The sequence below is a fragment of the Asparagus officinalis genome, chromosome 8 (genome assembly GCF_001876935.1).
Source record: "Asparagus officinalis chromosome 8, Aspof.V1, whole genome shotgun sequence".
NCBI classification, from domain to species: domain Eukaryota; kingdom Viridiplantae; phylum Streptophyta; class Magnoliopsida; order Asparagales; family Asparagaceae; genus Asparagus; species Asparagus officinalis.
The window spans coordinates 103,479,542-103,487,853 of NC_033801.1; the positions used below are offsets into that span (position 1 = coordinate 103,479,542).

Below are 8,312 nucleotides of genomic sequence, written 5' to 3' on the forward strand. Positions count from 1 at the left end.
GGGAAGTAACTTTAAAAGACTTCTAAGGAGAGAACGTCAGGGTTCACAACGCTGTTGCCAAAGAACTGCAAGCTCTCCAAGCTTTGTGTTGAGAAGCAGAAGCCACTGCAGCTGCCGCTGATCTTGCTGAGGCCAAGCTCCGAAAGGAAGAAGAGGGAAAGGTCCGAGCAAAACAGGCGAATGAGCCTGCAATGTCAAGGCTAAGATTGCTTCCTTAAGCTTGACGGATCTGATTTAAGACTCTCTTTCTTTTTTTATTATCTTGTTATGACTTTCTTTGGAATGTATTGTTATAACTTTGTTTGAATGTATTACCTTAAAATCAGTTTATGAATGGAATTATGTCGTCGTTGTCCACTTATCGCTTTCAATGCTTTGTGCGCATACTTTATCATTCTTTAGGATTTTTAGCAAACCCTCAGCTATTAATGGATTTAATTTACCTTTACTGATTACCGTTTAAATAGGGCTAGCCATACTATTCCCCTCAGTATGATGAGTTGTTGATGAATTTCTCTCAGGCTTAATGTTAAGATTTCTCCTCTAACCTTAGTCGTTCGAGGCGTCTGTTGGCCTTCTTATTTTGATGGTGATTTAGCAAACAATTTACATCTAATATTGTTTGTTTAGTGTTTGTGTTTTCGTATTTATTCTAGGCAAATATCGCGTTGGAGGATGGATGGAATAGAGTTTCAACGATCATATCCAATGGAGGTTGGCAGAATAGTGGAGTGAGGCCTTGCAATTCAAAGTTAAAGATCAAGTTTAAGCTTCATCCGCAAGTGTACCAAGTCAAGCTTATTGAAGATCAAGATCGGCTTGGGTAATCTAGTTTAGGTTTTATATTATGTGTGTTAGATACTCTAAGCTCAATATCATATACACACGCATTTTATTGGTTTCCTTGTATATATATATATAGTCATATATATATATATATATATACAACACAAGTTTTGGTTTTCATGTTTATAAATATGAAATTACATATTTCATATTTATTATTGTGATTTGGTTTAACTACTTAGATATGAAACAAATATATTTTCATATACATACTCATAAGTTTCATTTTCTATTGTATTTGTGAAAATATTGTATACTTAGTTTGTAGACTTAAAATCATTTTCTAAAGTTTCAAAAGTTGGTTTAGCCAAAATGTCAAAATTCACATGTTTACATTTTCATGTTTTGGCCTATTTTGTAAAATGATGATATTTTTCATTTGGGATGTTCTTTTTGGAAAGCATGTTTATTATCATGTCTACAATCATTCCCCAAAGTTTTATATTTTTGGAATTTATTTGATATTTTTAAACAGTGTTTTAAAATTAGAAAAACAGTTTTTAAAACTTTATTTTCATATATCAGTTCACGGTCGACCGCGCCTGAGTCCTTTGCATAGTGGGCAGCAGAAACTTTCGCGATCGACCGCCACGGTCGACCGTCAGCTGGAAATTTCTCGCGGTCGACCGCCGCGGTCGACCGTCGAACTCTCTGGAAGTTTTTCTTCTGTTTTTTGTTCTTCGCGGTCGACCGCCGCGGTCGACCGCCGATTTGACCGTTGGACTCTAACGCGCTAGTTTCCAGAGTTGTGGGCCCTGGTTGCTGAGTGTCTTTTGTATTTTCTTGTTTTTTTTGGCTTTTGGGTTGTTATCGTTGAGGTTCTTATAAATACTCCATCATCCCTCAACACTTAATGTAACAAAGAGAATGTTGTTCAAAGAGTTTTAAAGGCATTTAAGCTTGTTTTAAGTTTGTTTAAGCGGTTTGCTTTATGAGAACGTTTTACAGAGCTTGAGGAGATGAATCAATTGTATTTTGGCGCATTCAATCCATCTCTCTCTCTTCGTCATCTTAGAGAAGTTTCGCTAACACTCAACTCTAGCTCTTTATTTATATTATTTTGTTGATTATCATTTCTTTAGTAGAATTATATTTGAGTTAGATTTTATTTTATCTCATTGTTACACACACCCACTTGAGCTTATTGTATCTTTCATACATAGTATATTTGGGTTGGTGAGTATTGTAACATTTGAGTGTGAGCTTTCATTGTGTTCTCATCCATATTAGAGAACAATCATTTATTGTAATTGTGCTTATTATGAGATTCACTTTGTAATACACTTGTACACCGAGAGAAGTGTGTGGCGAGAGTCGGGGATCGTCCCAAGAGGAGTGGCGTCGGTTGGCGAACCTAGGGAGAGGTTGTAACCGAGCACTTAAGGGAAACACGTCTAGTTCAACACTTGTGAGGGTGTAGAGTGGGATTGCAAGAGTGTTAATTGTAGAGTTTTCGGTAAACTAGAAAACCGAGTGTGAGGTGTAAACGTTATTTGGGTGAACGTAGAAAACCCGGTTGTGATAGTGGATTTCTCCCCAGGAGTGGGGAGCGGAGACGTAGGACGGAAGGTCCGAACTCCGTGATCATTTGATTGTGTTTGAGTGTGCTTTGACGTTTATTCTTATTTGTGCTCATTGCTCATTTCTCCATTGTCTCATTATTTATATCATCCACTATCTTGTTTCATTTTGTTTACCCTTGTATTAGTTTCATATCCTTGCATATATATCTCATAGTATATTTCTTTGCTAGGATATATTTCATTGTTCATATTGCTTATCCTAGTTCACATATCATGTTGTATTTCATACTTGCTAGGATAATTTGTTAATTAGTTTTTATTAGCATAAAATCGGATTAGATTAGCATAAGACCCTAATCACCCCCCTCTAGGGTCTAACAACGTCAGTTTAGGTTAATTACAACCGTTAGGTCGTAATTAGGCTAGGTCGCATCGTTTAAATGTAAAGACTTAGCCCAAAATGACTGATTACTTGCGGGAGTGACCGGGGGAAAGTGTCGATAGGGTACATCGCTTGGTAGGCCTGTTGTCGACGAACAATGTTATTTGTGGGAATGATGATGTTAGGGGAATTAAATCGTTCAGGGACGTATGAGTGTGACGATTGATTGTTGTAGGAGCCATCACATGTAGGCTTCTACCCATTAATTGTTCTAAGAAATTATTAGAACGATCGGAATGGATCAGGCCGTTCAGGGACGTATGAGTGTGATGACTGACCGATATAGTAGCTATCACGTGGTAGGCCACTACCCATCGATTATTCTAAGGATATTAGAATGTTCGAAAATGGATCAAATCATTCAGGGACGTACGAGGGTGACGATTGATCAGACAACGTTATTTGCGGGAATGATGGTGTCGGCTATCAGAGGTAATCGTTAACATGATAGGAATTGTCATGATCAGAGTGAATTTGTGGACCTACCGCTCCATTGAAGAGAGTCGGTAAGTGGATTCTGGTCAAAGGTAATTGTTAACATGACACTAGGAGTGGTCCCATCATCTTATTGGAGAGGATCGACGGGGGAGATTTGGAGGAGACTATCAGAGGTAATAGTTAACTTGATAGTTTATAAGATCCATTATCCGGTTGAATGAGATCGATGGAGAAATGACTATTAGAGGTGGCGGTTAACTTGATAGTTTTACAAGATCCATTGTCCAGTTGAATGAGATCGATGGAGAAATGACTATCAAGAGGTAGCCGTTAACTTGATAGTTTTGGGGACCCAACCTCTTATTAGAGAGGATCAACGATTAACTCGGCCTTGGTCTTAACTATATAGAGTTTTGACCAAGTAGGAGTTTAGGATGATCCTAACTGTGAGAAAGTTTGATCATTTAATTTGGTGGACCTCTTGTTCTTGGAAGGAATCAAGAAGGGATTTCGGCTCTAGTCCTAACTGTAGGAAGGTTTGACCGAGTGGGAGATATAAGGAGCACTTTAGCCTCATGCACTAGTAAGAGGTTCGGGTTATCCCTAAGAATATAATGTGTATCATTCTCTAGGGACTTCCCGTCAAAGGTAGGGAACAATTTATACTCATATACTAGTTGGAGTGTATGAGGAGTAGTTTAGACTCGTGCACTAATTGGAGTATCAAAGTAAAGTTAGGAGAAGACTAAGGGTAGTACTTCTTCACGGATTTGCCGCTGATAGACATCAGAATCTTGTAGCCATTCAGTTTGACAAGGCGATAAGCTCCATTTGATTAGACTGTCTCTACCACAAATGGTCCTTCCTATTTGGGTTGGAATTTACCTTTCTTCTTGGAGTTGAGGATCATAGGTCACCGAACTACGAGGACCAGCTCTCCTTCCTTGAATGATTTGTGTCTGACTTTCTTGTTGAAAGCCCTAGAGATTTGCGCTTGATAGAACTCAATGTACTGTTGAGCGTCAAGCCGCTTTTGGTCTAACACCTCGAGTTCAGTGAGACATCGTTGATGGCTTTCTTCGGTCGTCATCCCTATTGCAAGTGCAATGCATAGGTACATGATCTAAATCTTGAGTGGTAGCACGGCTTCACAACCGTATGCTAATCAGTAAGGTGTGGCACCAGTCGGCGTACGGACCATGGTCCGATACGCCCATAAGCTTTCACCTAGCTTCTTGTCCCAGTCGCGCTTGCTATTAGAGGTCAGCTTGGTCAAGATCTTGATGATTATCTTGTTGAAGGTCTCGGCTAATCTGTTTGCCAATGGATTGTAAGCCGTGGATGCCAGGTTTTGTATTTTGAATTTGTCACAAAATTGAGTGAAGGCATGACTCACGACTTGCGATCCGTTGTCATGAATGATGCACCTCGGGATGCCATATCAGTAAATAACATGATGCTTGATGAACTTGATTACATCGCTAGCTTTGGCTTCTCTCAAAGGCACGGCTTCGGCCCATTTAGAGAAGTAATCGGTTATCGCAAGGATGAAGCGATGACCTTTGGCCGACGGTGGAGATATTAGTCCGACGACATGCATTCCCCATGTCTCAAACGGCCACAAAGTTGATATCGGATGTAGGTCTTCGGGTGGTTTGTGCATGTAATTAGCATGGATTTGACACTCTTGGCAACTCTTGGCATAAGTAATGCGTTGTTGGCCATTTTGGGCCAATAGTAGTCGATTCTTCGCAAGCGGTCCCAAAGCTTGGGTCCAGGTTGGTAAGCACTGCATGTACTATCGTGGGCCTCCCATAGTGCTTCTTATGCCTCTGTCATAGAGAGACATCAAAGCAGCATGTCGTCGTATGAACTATGATACAGTGCCTTTGTGGTGGCATCGTAGTAGAATCTCGGTGCGCGTTTGCAAACAGAGTCTCGCTCCTTGATGTCTTCAGGAAGTATGTCGTACAAGATGTAGTCGATAATTAGGAAGTGTCGGTCTCTCGGCTCGGATTGGTAGTTCGCCTGGTGAGTTGTATTCACCTCCAGAGCGTACTCCGATTGGTAGAGTTGTCGGCTTGCGACGATGACGTGTTGACTTGTCCGGTTTGCTACCAATGACGCCAATGCATCTGCGTGCATGTTCTTGGAACAAAGCACATGTTTGATGTGGAAGCTGTCAAATGATTCGGCTAGTTGGATAGCCGCTTGGTGACATGGGATCAAGTCATCGTTCCTAACTTCATATTCTCTCATCATCTTCCTAACAATGAGCTGTGAGTCATCGTAGGCTTCAAGGTGTTTCACCCCCAACTCCTTGGCGAAGTCAAGTTCGATGAGTAGTGCATTGTACTCAGTCACATTGTTGGTACATGGCTCAGTTAGCGAGAAAGCTCAAAGTAATACATGGTTTTGCGCACCTGTGGCGATAGACCCACTGGTGCCCACTTGAGAGGCGCCTTCAAAGTATAGTCGGTAGGCTTCTTCTTGCGATGTTGCATTGACCTCATGGGTTTCATCTGACATGTCTTCAAATAGGTCAGTCTTCGACTTGAATGGGTGACTGGCCATGAGATCATAGATCGCCTGCGCTTTGACAAACTTTTGCGGTATGAAATGAATGTCGAACTGAGACAGTAAGAATGCCCATCATGCCAGGCGCTAGTTCAAGGACCTGGGCTGTGTCATGAAGACTCAGATGGTATTCATCCGGGAGATGACATGAATGGTCTGACCAACCAGGTAATGTTGTATTTTTTGAATTGCAAATACTAGGGCCAAATATTCCTTTTCGGCCATGGGGTATCATTGTTTGGCTCTCTGCAAGGTCCTACTCAGGTAGTAGATACCCTGCTCATAGCCGACCTCATCATTCTGGGCAAGGAGGGCACCGAGAGAATGCTCCATTGCTCTCACATAGATTAAGAAGGGTTTCCCCGAGACGGGGGCCGCTAGTACAGGTGGATTCGAGAGATAATTCTTGATCTCATCGAAAGCTTGATGACAAGATTCATCCTATACGAAGGAAATATCTTTATTCATTAGTTTGGAGAAGGTTGGCATTTGCCTGAAAGATTTGCAAGGAATTTTCGGATATAGGCCAGACGTCCTTGTAGTTCTCTCAATTCCTTGAGATTCCTGGACAATTGGAACTCTTGGATAGCTCGCACCTTGTCGGGGTCAATGTGAATCCCCTTCGTCATGACGATGAATCCGAGGAATTTACCACTTTCCATGCCTAAGAATGACTTTGTGGGGTTCATCTTCAGTTGATGGGATCGCATGAGGTCGAACATGACTCTTAGGTCTTGGAGGTAATCGTCTTTGTCATGACTCTTCACGACTAAATCATCCACGTAGCATTTGATTGTCTTCTGTAGATGATCTCAGAAAATGGTGCTCATGGTGTGTTGATAGGTTGCACCAGCATTCTTATGTCCGAAGAGCATGACGATATAACAGTACACCCCTACCAGAGTTCTGAATGAAGTGTGCTTCTCGTCTTCAGGGTGCATTTTGATTTGATTGTACCCTGAAAACCCATCCATAAAGGACATCCTTTCAAAACCACAGGTGTTGTCGATGATGACATCCGTGATGGGTAAAGGGAATTTGTCCTTTGGACAAGTAGCATTAAGGTCTCCGAAGTCGATGCGGATACGGATTTTTTCGTTCTTCTTCAGGACGGGAACAATGTTAGCCACCCAAACGGGGTGTTGTTCCTCCTTGATAAAGCCTGATTCGATCAGCTTCTTCACTTCGGCTTTGATCACCTCCATGATTTATGGATGAAATCGTCTCTGCTTTTGCTTGATGGGTTTGGCATCTGAGCCGATGTTAAGGTGATGCATGGAGATCTGAGGATCTAGGCCGGGCATATCCTCATAATTCCATGCGAAGACGTCAATATATTCCCGTATGAGGGATATAAGGTCTTCCTTCTATTGGGGAGGTAAGCTGTCGCTAATGAATATAGGTTTAGGGTTTGCCTCATCTCCCATGTTTATCTAGAGGAATTTGTCCTTAGTGGGTGGTTCACGATGTTCGAAGCGACCAATCCACTGGGCGCTGACATGATGATCCCATGCATCATCGTAAAATAGGATATGTTCGTCCTCTCAGATTTCGGCGGTAACAACTATAGCCATGTTGACCGTGAGGTCCTTGAACAGGATCCCGATGCTGACATCTGAATCCCAGGCCGAGGATGCTGATGATTGGTCATTTAAGCGAGCATCGTCGGATATCCCATCGAAATTACAATACAAATTCAAGGAGGAGGAGTAACCCAGCCCTCTTCGGGTCTTGCCATAGTAGTTGTCAGGTTTCCCTTCGGGGACATAGGCAGGTCGAAGAGGCATCTTTCGACCTTTGCCATACTTCAAACCTTCTATGCGGATGAAATCATAACTCATCATTTCCATCATATACTTTACGACAGAGCTGTAGCATGAGAATTGAGGAGCGGATTCATCTTCATCCGACTTGTCCCATAATGTACGTGTGACTTTCTTCCGAAAATGATTTCTTGTTGAGAAACATTTCGGGTAGGTATGACAAAGACAGCTTGCGAGGACTCGATCATTTGTCAATTGGTGACCAATGACGAGTGCACAGGCAAGTGCAGAGAGGAGTCATTATACAACTCTGCATTTAAATTGTTGGTCTTGTCATTAGACTCTGAATAAGAAAAATAAGCAAAGTTAAGATCTTCATTCAAAATAAACCCGTCTGTTACACCATTGTTAGTGACAGCAAGGATTTCATAGCTAATTACAATGGGTTCAATATGATTAAATACAAGACCCTGATTGCCCTTGGGCTCACTATCGGCCTCATTGCCGCTGCTAGTTTCCTCGACCGGGGACTCTTTGCTTGATTCGCGGTCCTGGTAGAGCAGAGAATCGATGAAGTAATTTTCAACCCCCTTGAAGGGATGTTTGTTTGCAATCACTATTTTTCAATTGGTCATAGTCGTCCACATATTTCAAGCACTAGTGTAACGTGGATGAGACTATCTTGTTGCTATGGATCCATGGTCGACCCAGCAGCATGTTGTA

At 41.9% G+C, this 8,312-nt stretch overlaps 1 pseudogene; it reads right to left on the reverse strand.

Moving 5' to 3' along the window:
• Positions 1-6,159, reverse strand: part of LOC109821633 — an 8,940-nt pseudogene extending 2,781 nt beyond the window's left edge.